This window comes from Aptenodytes patagonicus, chromosome Z, assembly GCF_965638725.1.
Source record: "Aptenodytes patagonicus chromosome Z, bAptPat1.pri.cur, whole genome shotgun sequence".
Lineage (NCBI taxonomy): Eukaryota > Metazoa > Chordata > Aves > Sphenisciformes > Spheniscidae > Aptenodytes > Aptenodytes patagonicus.
In genome coordinates, this window is record NC_134982.1 from 20,112,656 (window position 1) to 20,125,087 (window position 12,432).

Sequence of the window (12,432 nt, forward strand, 5' to 3'; positions counted from 1 at the left end):
GAGTTCCAAATTTACCCCTAAAAACATTAGAGAGACAATATTCTGTCTCTTTTGAACTATAAAATGGGCTGGGTTTGGATCCAGTTCTTGAAGCCTTCCACCTTCCCATTTGGTCTTAGAAAATTCTTCATATTTTCAGAACTTGTCAAATCATAGTCTTGTGAAGGTGTGAAAAAAATGCATTCCATTAGTAAAAGACTATATCTGATGACCTACATAATACCTTTGTTGTGTTTGGAGATTAACAATGCCAATCCCATGGGCCTGCCTGTCCAAAGGAGAGGATGATGGTGCCTCAAGTAAAGCTGTGCAGAGACCTAGAACATGGGTCTGACTGTTGCCAGCATCAGTCCTTCTCTTCACTGTAAAAGAGCAAGATTCAATAATGGCGCATATGAATTGGTGAGAAGAAATATGAAGTCTCAAAGCAAATGAAAGAACAGATAATTCTGAAACAAAAGAAATTGCATTTTGCTGTAGCCCATCTTATATACTTCAGCTTTGTATCTTCCTTAACAGTCTCATCTTCCCGAGAACTCAGTGTGACTACAAACCTGTATAACTACTTTGCCTGTAGTCTAAATACAGCATGTATTAAGAATAAGCTCAGCAAAGCTTTGCAGCTATCAGTGGAAATGACCATTTCATCTCTTGTTGGAAATAATGAATGCCAGATACAAAGTCTCAGTAGTCAAAGTTTTTCTACATTTTAACTTACTTTGTTTCTGAATCGTAAACGAAAAACAAAATGCCTTTTAGCAAAAAAGGTAATACAAATGCTCAAAATGAGTAAGAAATAATTTGTTGGTATGGATATGCCTTTATGGCAGAAATGAAGCCAGGTTTTTAGCCTCATCTAGGTAGTACAGTAAGAAGAGAAAGGACAAAGTAGTAACACGTGCCTTGGAGTTTGAACTCCAGTTACCAGTTCACAGAAAAGTAATTCTTTTACTTTTATTCATGTTAGCTAATTTAAGCTATGCAGGCATGTGAACACAAGTTATAATTAAACCTGCATTTTGCGATGTAGCATATCTTTAGTAGCTCTTTTTTCTTCAAAGCACATCCTGAAGTCCTACTGACTAAAGTGTGCTTAAATGCTTTGCTGCATATTCCTGATGAATTATAGTATGTAACTAATTACAAGGCACACATATCAACATACAGCTGAAACAGGATTAAAAAGCAATATCAGAGCATAAGACTCTGGAAGCAAAATCTGAGGTATACATATCAGTGCCTCAAGAAATCGTAACAAGCCTTGAACAATACCAGTCCAGAGGGAGAATCCTATGTCAGTCAGACATATTTACCAAAAGGATTGTGGTTCAGCCACTGTTTGAAGACAAGGAATAGGGAAAAGCTTATATCAACTGCAGATCATTTTAAAGGATTCCCATTTAGTTGAAAAGCGGGAAATATGGGCCAATGTACTAATCCTTGAGGAAAAAGTAGATTTAAGTAAGTAAGGAGATCCCGTGAATTGAAACCTACAAGGTAACTAGAAAGTCTTAGAAACAAATCATATCTCTCCAAAGGGTTTGTTTCAATTGTAACTTGTTCCTGAGGCATTTTGTGGTGTTTCTGTAGGTACAGTTCTATACATCTGAGGTAATAAAAGTTTGAAGCAATGATATGCCAAAAGAATCCAGACAAATCAACTTCATGCTCCCCCACTAGGACAGCAGATGTATTTTTAAGCTGGAAACTTATGAAAGTAGTGCTGAACTGGAAAATTTGTCTGGAAGAAGGAAAGCAAATGTGTGTAACAATGTGTTTCTTTTTCAGCTCCACTAATCTCTCTGTACTGGGGCTATTAAGTAAATAACTTGTGTTTTTAAATCACTCAACTGTCTCCTTGGTTTCCAAAAGCAAGTCACATACACAAATCTGAATGGGATCTGTACTGTAGGAATAACATGAACTGAAGGTAATCCAAATGTTTTTGAAGCACCATGCCTTCTAGGTTTGGGAGCTTCCACTAAATATCTATATAACCACCTCCACCTTCGCGTGAACTGCTCTTGGAAGGTTGACACGTGGAATGTAAGACTGGAGGTATTCAGGACAGGTTCTATTGCTTTCTCCATGAAGTGGTTTGGTTGACTGCTGGCTACTCTACAAATGCTGTAATTCATACAAAGTGATTTCAGTACTGGGCCCACTTATGTGGGAAAGGTAGGATAGTTTATGTCAGAACAAGTTTACCTACTGTCTTTTCTAGGGTTATGATGAGTAACTAAGGTTGAATGCAGCAGGCTGTTAAACATATCACCTTATAAGTTTATTCAACACGTATGTGCTTCAATTAGCAGTAAGTTCAAAAGACCTTAGTTCAAATGTTTATAGAAGCAGAATATTAAGTAGGTTCTTCTTAATTTTAAGTTTTTTCTTAATTCCATTTCCTCTTGGAAATCCACAGGTCAAATTCTCGCTATTTATTTTATATCACAGATTTTTAAGAAACTGTTCTGATAGCGTGAGTGGAAATGAGAAAGGATCCCCGTGTGAAATGGATGATCTTCATAATGAGAATGATTGCCCATTCTGAAATTACATGCAGAAAGCTACTTAAAAACACAAACAGTACTTGCATCCAGTATATGCATCTTCAGCATAATCTTTATGTATTATAGCAATAATGAGAACATCTTCTCTTTGGAAGACTGGATCATCTGTCTCAGGAAAAGCAGAAAAGCCTATCCCCCTCTTTACAAAGATCCAGGCACTTGATTTGAAGACCCAGTTCATGTTCCCAGTAAAAACACTGCTTTCAATAGGAGCAAGACACTGGCTACCTGACCTTTGTGTAAAGGGTTTTGTTCAGAAGTTTTCCCAGCAATTGAACTGGATTTTCCCATAGGCCTTACACACTCATTTTTACAACTAGGCAGACTTGAAAGAAAAATATGGTTCTTAAATTCCTGGCTGTCCAGAATTTATATACTCTGAGTACCCTGAGCCATACTGTGTCATGTGTGTGCACTCTGGTAGTGCATACCCCATCCATAGCAAAGAGGGAAATGTAAAGCAAACAAGTGGAGTAGCTTAGATGTGTTTGTCCAATCAAAACTAAACTGCAAAAGAAAATGAGGTGATATAATTACATGTCACATAGCTAGCACATCAATCAAAATATGTGTTGCACTTTGAAGCTGACCATGTAGTCTGTGTATTTTTGGAATACATATTTTATCTTTAAACTTAGGCTAAATTAGCATGACAAGATCTGACACTGTTACTCTCTGCATGGAACATTTTTTAATGAGAGACAACAAAACACCATCTGTTGGGAGACAGGCAGCTGACCCTGAAATGCCATCACTCTGACAGCTCTTGTTCCGTGCCCAGAAGATCCTTCCAGTAATACTGTTCCAGAATGACTGGAAGCCACTGTCCAAGAGCGAGAATAGATTATAACAGCACACAGTGGGGCCTCTGTATGTTTTAAACATAGGAAAATAGCAACAGATAGGTATTGGGATAAAGTGTGATACAACATATTGGGATTCTGATTGTTTAAATCCATTGACTTACAGAATGCCATAGGAGGAATACAATTAATATTTTATCTCTCAGGCCAGAGTAGGCACCTGCAGGGAGTCAGAGAGAGGATTTTATGAAGTCTCAGAAGCTCAAGCTTGATCAGTAATAAATGGAAAAAAATGTTTGTTCTCATGGGGGACTTCAACTTCCCGGATGTCTGCTGGAAATACAACACGGCAGAGAGGAAGCAGTCTAGGAGGTTCCTGGAGTGTGTGGAAGACAACTTCTGACACAGCTGGTAAGTGAGCCTACCAGGGGAGGTGCCTCGCTCGACCTGCTGTTTACTAACAGAGAAGGACTGGTGGGAGATGTGGTGGTCGGAGGCCGTCTTGGGCTTAGCAACCATGAAATGGTAGAATTCTCCATTCTTGGTGAAGTAAGGAGGGGGGGCAGCAAAACCGCAACCATGGACTTCCGGAGGGCGGACTTTGGCCTGTTCAGGACGCTGGTTGAGAGAGTCCCTTGGGAGACGGTCCTGAAGGGCAAAGGGGTCCAGGAAGGCTGGACGATCTTCAAGAAGGAAGTCTTAAAGGCGCAGGAGCAGGCTGTCCCCATGTGCTGTAATAAGAATGGGTGGGGAAGACGACCGGCCTGGCTGAACGGGGAGCTCTTGCTGGGACTCAGGAAAAAAAGGAGAGTTTACCGCTTGTGGAAGAAGGGGCAGGCGACTCAAGAAGAGTACAGGGATCTCGTTAGGTCGTGCAGAGAGGAAATGAGAAAGGCAAAAGCCCAGCTAGAACGCAATCTGGCCGCTGCTGTTAGAGACAACAAAAAATGTTTTTACAAATGTATTAATGACAAGAAGAGAGCCAAGGAGAATCTCCATCCTTTATTGGATGCGGGCGGGAACATTGTCACTGAGGATGAGGAAAAGGCTGAGGTACTCAATGACTTCTTTGCCTCAGTCTTTAACAGGCAGACCAGTTATCCTCAGGGTATTCAGCCCCCTGAGCTGGAAGACAGGGACGGCGAGCAGCATGAACCCCCCATAATCCAAGAGGAAGCAGTCAATGACCTGCTACGCCACCTGGACACTCACAAGTCTATGGGGCCGGATGGGATCCACCCAAGAGTGCTGAGGGAGCTGCAGAGGAGCTCGCCAAGCCGCTCTCCATCATTTACCACCAGTCCTGGTTAACGGGGGAGGTCCCAGATGACTGGAGGCTTGCCAATGTGACACCCATCTACAGGAAGGGCCGGAAGGAGAATCCGGGGAACTACAGGCCTGTCAGCCTGACCTCGGTGCCGGGGAAGGTTATGGAGCAGTTCATCTTGAGGGCGCTCACAAGGCATGAGCGGGACAACCAGGGGATCAGGCCCAGCCAGCACGGGTTCATGAGAGGCAGGTCCTGCTTGACCAACCTGATATCCTTCTACGACCAGGTGACCCGCCTAGTGGACGAGGGAAAGGCTGTGGATGTGATCTACCTGGACTTCAGTAAGGCCTTTGACGCTGTCTCCCACAGCATTCTCCTAGAGAAGCTGGCGGCTCACGGCTTAGACAGGTGGACTCTGCGCTGGGTCAAAAACTGGCTGGATGGCTGGGCCCAGAGAGTTGTGAATGGAGTGAAATCCAGTTGGCGGCTGGTCACGAGCGGTGTTCCCCAGGGCTCAGTTTTGGGGCCGGTCTTGTTCAATATCTTTATCAATGATCTGGATGAGGGGATCGAGTGCACCCTCAGTAAGTTTGCAGGCGACACCAAGTTGGGCGGGAGTGTTGATCTGCTCGAGGGTAGGAAGGCTCTGCAGAGGGACCTGGACAGGCTGGATCGATGGGCTGAGGCCAGCTGTAGGAGGTTCAACAAGGCCAAGTGCCGGGTCCTGCACTTCGGCCACAACAAACCCATGCAGCGCTCCAGGCTTGGGGAAGAGTGGCTGGAAAGCTGCCTGGCAGAAAAGAACCCCCTGGGGGTGCTGGTCGACAGCCGGCTGAACATGAGCCGGCAGTGTGCCCAGGCGGCCAAGAAGGCCAATGGCATCCTGGCCTGTATCACAAATAGTGTGGCCAGCAGGAGGAGGGAAGTGATCGTGCCCCTGTACTCGGCCCTGGTGAGGCCGCACCTCGAATACTGTGTTCAGTTTTGGGCCCATCACGACAAGAAGGACGTTGAGGTGCTGGAGCGTGTCCAGAGAAGGGCAACGAGGCTGGTGAAGGGTCTGGAGAACAAGTCTTATGAGGAGCGGCTGAGGGAACTGGGGTTGTTTAGCCTGGAGAAAAGGAGGCTGAGGGGAGACCTCATCGCTCTCTACAACTACCTGAAAGGAGGTTGTAGCGAGGTGGGTGTTGGTCTCTTCTCCCAAGTAACAAGCGATAGGACGAGAGGAAATGGCCTCAAGTTGCGCCAGGGGAGGTTTAGATTGGATGTAAGGAAAAATTTCTTTACTGAAAGAGTGGTGAAACATTGGCACAGGCTGCCCGGGGAAGTGGTTGAGTCACCATCCCTGGAGGTATTTAAAAGAGGTGTAGATGAGGCGCTTAGGGACATGGTTTAGTGGGCATGGTGGTGTTGGGTTGACGGTTGGACTCGATGATCTTAGAGGTCTTTTCCAACCTTAATGATTCTATAATTCTGTGAAAATCAGTATCAGGTTCTGCTGTGGTGAAGAAGATAATTGGCAGGGCTCAGCAAGTGTATTTGAGGGTTTTGTTCTTTAGAACTGGTTGAAGGCAGGGAAAGAGGAACTGGGAGTGAGTTTATGGGGTTTCAATGGGAAGGATGACTGGAAAAAGTCAGGTCTGTGGAAAGGAGTGGGATTGTAGAAAAAGGAAGGAGAAGGATAAGGGAAGTTCTGGGGCTTTGGGGAGTCTTCTTCACAGGCTCACTAGCCCTCATGCCTTCAGATGACAGGATACAGGACACGTCCTTCTGCCTCCCCCACTTCCCAGTAGCCTCTCCTCCCTCCACAGTCCACTCCCACCTTAGAATCTAGAGGCCTCTTCTTCCTTCCTCCCATTGAATGGCTGTCAGCTCCCACCCTACCCAGAGGAAGCACTCACCTGACTCTGCACGGACAGGGCAAGGAAGGGACAGCCAAAAATACACAGGCAGGTTGTTGCCAGGTCTCACACTAACAGCCCAGACTTCACACACTCCAGCTTCACCCCCAGCAAGATCTTGCAAAACAGGTAGCAAGGTCACGTACTGTTGTTTACTTTGGCTGTGCCTGGAGGTTAAACTTGCCTATTGCCACTGGTATTGGTGAGAAAAGCTTCCACAGATTTCAGCTGATTTCCATGAGTAAAAATTGAGTGGTTTGTTAGCAAGCCCCTTTTTTCCTTGGGTGTTTGGAGGAAGGTCGAGGAAGCCTTTGTTGCCATTGCTACTTTTTGCAGAGCTATTTAGATGCTGGTGGTATTTGTACAGCTGCTAGAACATGTAACAGTATATACATTGTTTATGTTCTTTATTGCTCCCTGCAGAATAAAATTTTTGACAAATTTTTCTTCCCCTCCCAAACGAGGCAAAATAATAGTTAGGGTAAAAATCATATAATCCTCCGGGGAAAAATATGGTGTAGCAAAAGTTAAGGATGTTATTGACTGAACCAGCTGTACGGCATTACACTATTTAAACAATTTAATTCTGCTTATGTGTGCTGTGTAAAATTAGGTGTAGAAAACGGCTAAAGGCAAAGCCTGTTGTAACTCCCTAGTATATTAACTATGACATTTAGACTTTGTAAGGGTGTGAAACATACATAACGATTTGTTCATACAAAAGCATTGACTAAGACTTATTGCCATTTAACAAAGGAACAACTGCTTCTTTGCCCCGGAGAACAGAAGATGGTCACTAGCAGGGAAGCATTCAATCTGGAAAGAACAGAGTGTGCTCTGCTGTCATTGGCTTGTTTTTACTGGGAAGATGTACCAAATTAATAGAGAAGTTAATTGACAATTATATTAAAGGCGAACTTGCCCTTACTATGGCCAAGGGCAGATCTGTGTTAACTGCTTTTGTCTGAGATAATCACAATCAGTCACTGTATTTAAAAACACAGTGTATTACTACACTAAAGAGTTCATTTAGTATTTTCTAACCAAAGGGATTCAAAGGAACAACTGAGGTACCAAATAGCTGATTTAAATATCAGCAAGGAACCCTAAAAAAGCTGTTATGTTGGCAGACATAAGCAAATTGTCTTGAATCAGGGCATATCTCAGCATTCCTCGCCACTGCCTCTCACTTTTCAGGCTCTATTAACCTGCTTTGGGACTCAGGATGGGGAAACATATGATTAGATTTCTGTCAGGGTAAGGGTCCCTCCTGACAGAGTTTCTGCAGTAGGTCTGCACCGTTAAATTTGCATTAAGACTTGCAGAGACTCAGGAATGAGACCAATTCCATATACTTTATAGTAAAATGCAATTACAAACTAAGAATAGGCAGAATGCTCATTTCCTTTATAGTCTCCTTATTTTATACAAACCGTAAATGACTAGCTACTATTCCACGTTATTATTTACAGGAAATTGCAAGTATATAGTTAAGAGAGAAAATCATGGGGTTTATGCCACTATGCTTACAGCAATCCTGGATAAAACACACTTTGTTGTACACTCTTCAGATTGTGGTCACACTCTGTCTTAGCTGAATTTCCCTGTAAACCAGATACTACTTAAGTTGTTGTACTTAATTATACACACTCAGCTGTTCCTTTGCTATCACTTGTTCTCAATGCTATTTTACTGTATCAAGACTTGCCCTTAAATATAAATATCTAAAGTTTTCATAAATATAATTAAAATCATAGATCTAGATTTTTAACAAACTTTTGTTATCTTTGCCAGGTTTGGTATCATATAATGCAAATTTCTTTAGGTGATGGTGAGGAGTGTGAAAATCTCTGTCTAGGAGTTAATGCTGTAAGAAGCACCGCCATTGCCTGCCAAAGTGCACTATAGGAGTTTTGACCTCAGTGAGTGTGAAAATTGTGTATTCCCAGCCAGCTCTTCTGATTCCCTTGCATGTTATCCAGAAAAACATCAGGACAACCCAGAAAGTCACAAGAAGGAAGGAAGGAACCTGGTTTTATGCATACTCTTTGGAGAGATTACGATCTGAAAAGGTAGTAAATTTTTGACTGTTTGATCCAAAGACATGAACAGACTCCTATTGACTTCAACTTTGAACTAAGCCCTGAACTCCTGTAACTTCTTATTGGCTAATGAGGTGGAGTTAGGGATTTTCTAGTACCTACAGTCTGCTTTATGAATAAGGAGCCTGTGTAAACCAAGAGAGAATCTATGCTTCAAACCCCAATTTTCAAGATCTCATAAATGAATGATCTTTTAAAGATCTTTTTCTTTCCAGATTCGATTTAAAAACAAACAAACAAACAAAAACCAGCCAAACAAACAAACCAAAAACCAAAAACACCCCACCAGCAAGGGAATTCTTACCATTATCAAGGATGTTTTGGGAGATAAACAAGGCTTCTAAACATCTCCCACTTCCAGTGCAATGGAAACAACTAGAGTAGAACAGGAAAAGCTTTATATCTCCTGTGACAGAAAACCACCCAACAAAGCATAGACTTAAGAAAGAGAGAAAAATTGGGATGTAAGGAAAAAGTGATGTAAGATCTGGTCAGTGAAATACTCGCTAACACCAGGGTTTCTTTGGTCAGGATTGCTTGTCTGAAATACATCTTATGTGGGTTTTTGTCAAAAACTACAACCAAAGTTCCTTTTTAATTACTTGAGTGGTAATCCTCATATTCATAGTAATATCTGGGCACACTTTATACAAATAGCTTTGAATTTTCTTTCCATTTATACTCAGAAATTTCATGTCTGGGATTTCCTTTTTAAATCTTGTCTATCTTTCTAGCATCTACCACAGAAGTGTGAGTTACAGTATCTATAGAGTGAGCAGCATATATATAAGATGCATTATAAGAGATTTTATGGCTTCTGACAGTATTTATTGTACCTCAACCACACAGGGTAGCAGAGGACTACACCTAACATCTGACATTCTAAGACAGGTTAAAGAAAATTTAACTCCATCAATAAATTTACTGCTCTGCTTTTATGCTTGCAGTTATTCACAAATATTCTCAACATTTTTCACATATGCAGTTTAGCACATTAGTACATACAGCCACTTATCTCACTTATTATCACTGCAACATTTTTTCATATTAATGTCCAACAAGTCTCTGAGGCTTTTTTTTTTCACTCTTTCTACAGTACAGGTATTATAAAAATAAATACTTAATCCTTTTGTCCTTTTGCTCCTTTTCAGTCCTTACACATGGAAAATTCAATTTCAATATGAACTTTGCCCAAGAGAGGTCTGAAAGGTGAGCCTACAATTGTTAATTTTAAATTGAACTCAAGCAATTTCATCCTGTAAAAGCTCTTTATAGACAAAATCCATTAACAATACTATAGTGTGATAAGCCTAGAATGGGCACTTTTTTGTGGTTTCTTTGCAAACTAATATTCTACTGGTGAATAAAACAAAAGCAAGATCATCAGCCATACAAACAGGACAGCAATACATTTACTTTACCAACAGCAGCAAAAGGTAAATCTGCTGAAAACATCTTTGTTTCTATTGAATATGCATCCATTTGACAAACTTTGATTACTACATGCTTTCTTATTTTCTGTATACTCACCCTCCACTTGCTGTACCCTGTATTTTCTGTCACATTATAATGATGTCCCAGCCTGTAGCATTGGATGCAGTCATCCACTGCTATGCTATCACATCCTATGAAGCAAGTGACATACTAGATGCCGTAATAGAGGAAGGGGGAGGACTTATCCCTTCCAGTAAGTCCACCTCTGATATCTGAGTCAACAAGCTGTTCTTTGGTTTCATCAGGAATATTAAAGGTGTATTCACATTAAACTCAATTTCATCTTTGTCACTAGTGATACACCTTCATAGTTACAATTCTTATCATCCTTGTTTGCTCTGTCTTTTTCCTCTGAAGGCCTCATATGCTATCTTGTCTCTGTGTAAGAGTTTTTGCATACATGCATTAGAAGATACTGTCTCTCCTAAAAGCTCAATAGTCTAAATAGGGCCAGGATCCTGATACCTCTTCTCCCACTCTTTGAAAGTGGAACAGAAAGGCTGTGGTTTGCCTTAGAGTCATAGAGAAAAGCCTGCGGGAGAGCCAAGAACCACGATTGGATTTCTTACCTCCCAAGTCAGTGTCCTAACCACAAGTCCAGCCATCCTTTCTTGCTAATGTCTTGGCAGCTGGATTATAAACCTATCTTGTGAACAATAAAACAAGTCAGTGGTGATGGTCTGAACGGCACAAACCCAGTAACACTGCAGGCGTGCTAGGGAACAGACTTACGCAGCCAAGAAGCTCAGCTGCATTTCAGTCAAGGGTATAGGAATAAATACGACAGAGGACATGCACACTTGGAAATGCATTTCCACTCAGGCAATTTACTGTGTGGGTGGCAACATTACACTAGCACTGTCCCCATTTTCCCACTGTTCCTACATGTTTTTGGGATGAGGGTCTAAAGACAGCATGTGAATTCAGCCACTTCAGTGCGTTTCTTTCATCTATCCTACATGTAATTACAGCTCCAAAGGTGGGGGAAAGCAAGACAAGGGTGTGAATATTTTGAGTCCATCTTGAAGAATTCTTGGTTAGGAACAAACTGCATTTGTCCTTTGAGCATCCTCCACATAGTCATGAGGATGGGAAAAGCTGGCATGTAGCTGGCCCATGAAGAAATGAAGGGAATCACCATTTAAAAGACATTGGCAGACCTCTCAGTCAAACTGAACCTCAGATAAGGAAAATAGGTCACAACAGTCAGGTTTTTTAAAAGCTCATTAAGAGTTAGGTATTCTATGTGGCAACTGTATAGATTTCATCTATGGGAGCAAATCCAAAGCATGCTTTACAGGGTCCTTTGAATCTCATTAAAGTGTTTTTCTTTTTTCCCTTGAGGGAGAGGCCAGCAGCCGAAGTATAGGCTTCTTGTCTTTAACCCATGTGAAGAATATGTGAGAAGAAATACCTGTTCTATTTTATTTCTGTTTTATTTCAGCATGAAGAATAGATAGACTTGCATCATATCTAATTTTTGTAGTCCTGGCTAAATAATAAACTAAAGCTTTCTTTAGAACTAACATGAAATTTGATCACTTGCTTCTACATGGAGGGTTTAAGAAGAAAAGGAAGGTGAGTCTGTTAATTCATTAATATGTAACTCTGTTAATACTTACTGAGGGAGTAAAGGCTAAAGATTAATGTTACTCTGAACACATGAAAAATCATAAGTAGTGGTATATATTGTGAGCAAAAAGCACAGTACATTTGTGTTTAGAGCAAATGATCCTCATTAGTATCAATCACTAATTCTTCATTTTCACCCTGTTTAGCAGTTCAGCATGCATATTAATGCACTGTCTCAGAACTGAACAAGCCTTGGGAAAAGTAATGTTTTTCATATGTTCATTGTTTGATACCTAGCTTTCAGAGGTCTAAGACATATTACTGTGAACAAACAGATATTGGTAAAATTCCCAGTAATTTCAGTGGGATACAAATGGACCCTTCCAATAATAGAGGCATTTTAACCTAGACCCTACCAGGTCCTGCGTACCTTTCCTCATATCATTCCTGCTGCAGATGGGGAAGTTCTGGTTTATCTCCACTGGGACAGTGGGCAGAACATACCAGATGGATTCGGTCTCCAGACAGGGAACTGCCAAGAGGTTTCAATTTACCACATCAGCTCACTTTTAATTCTCATGAAGGACGAGTAGATGGGAGTCACAGTGTGGTCAGATCTAACTTCATTTTTAAAAACTTTACATTACTATCTGAATTATTTCCTAGATGTGATTCTATCTTTCTACATATCCCACATCCTCACAGCAAATTATGCATCAT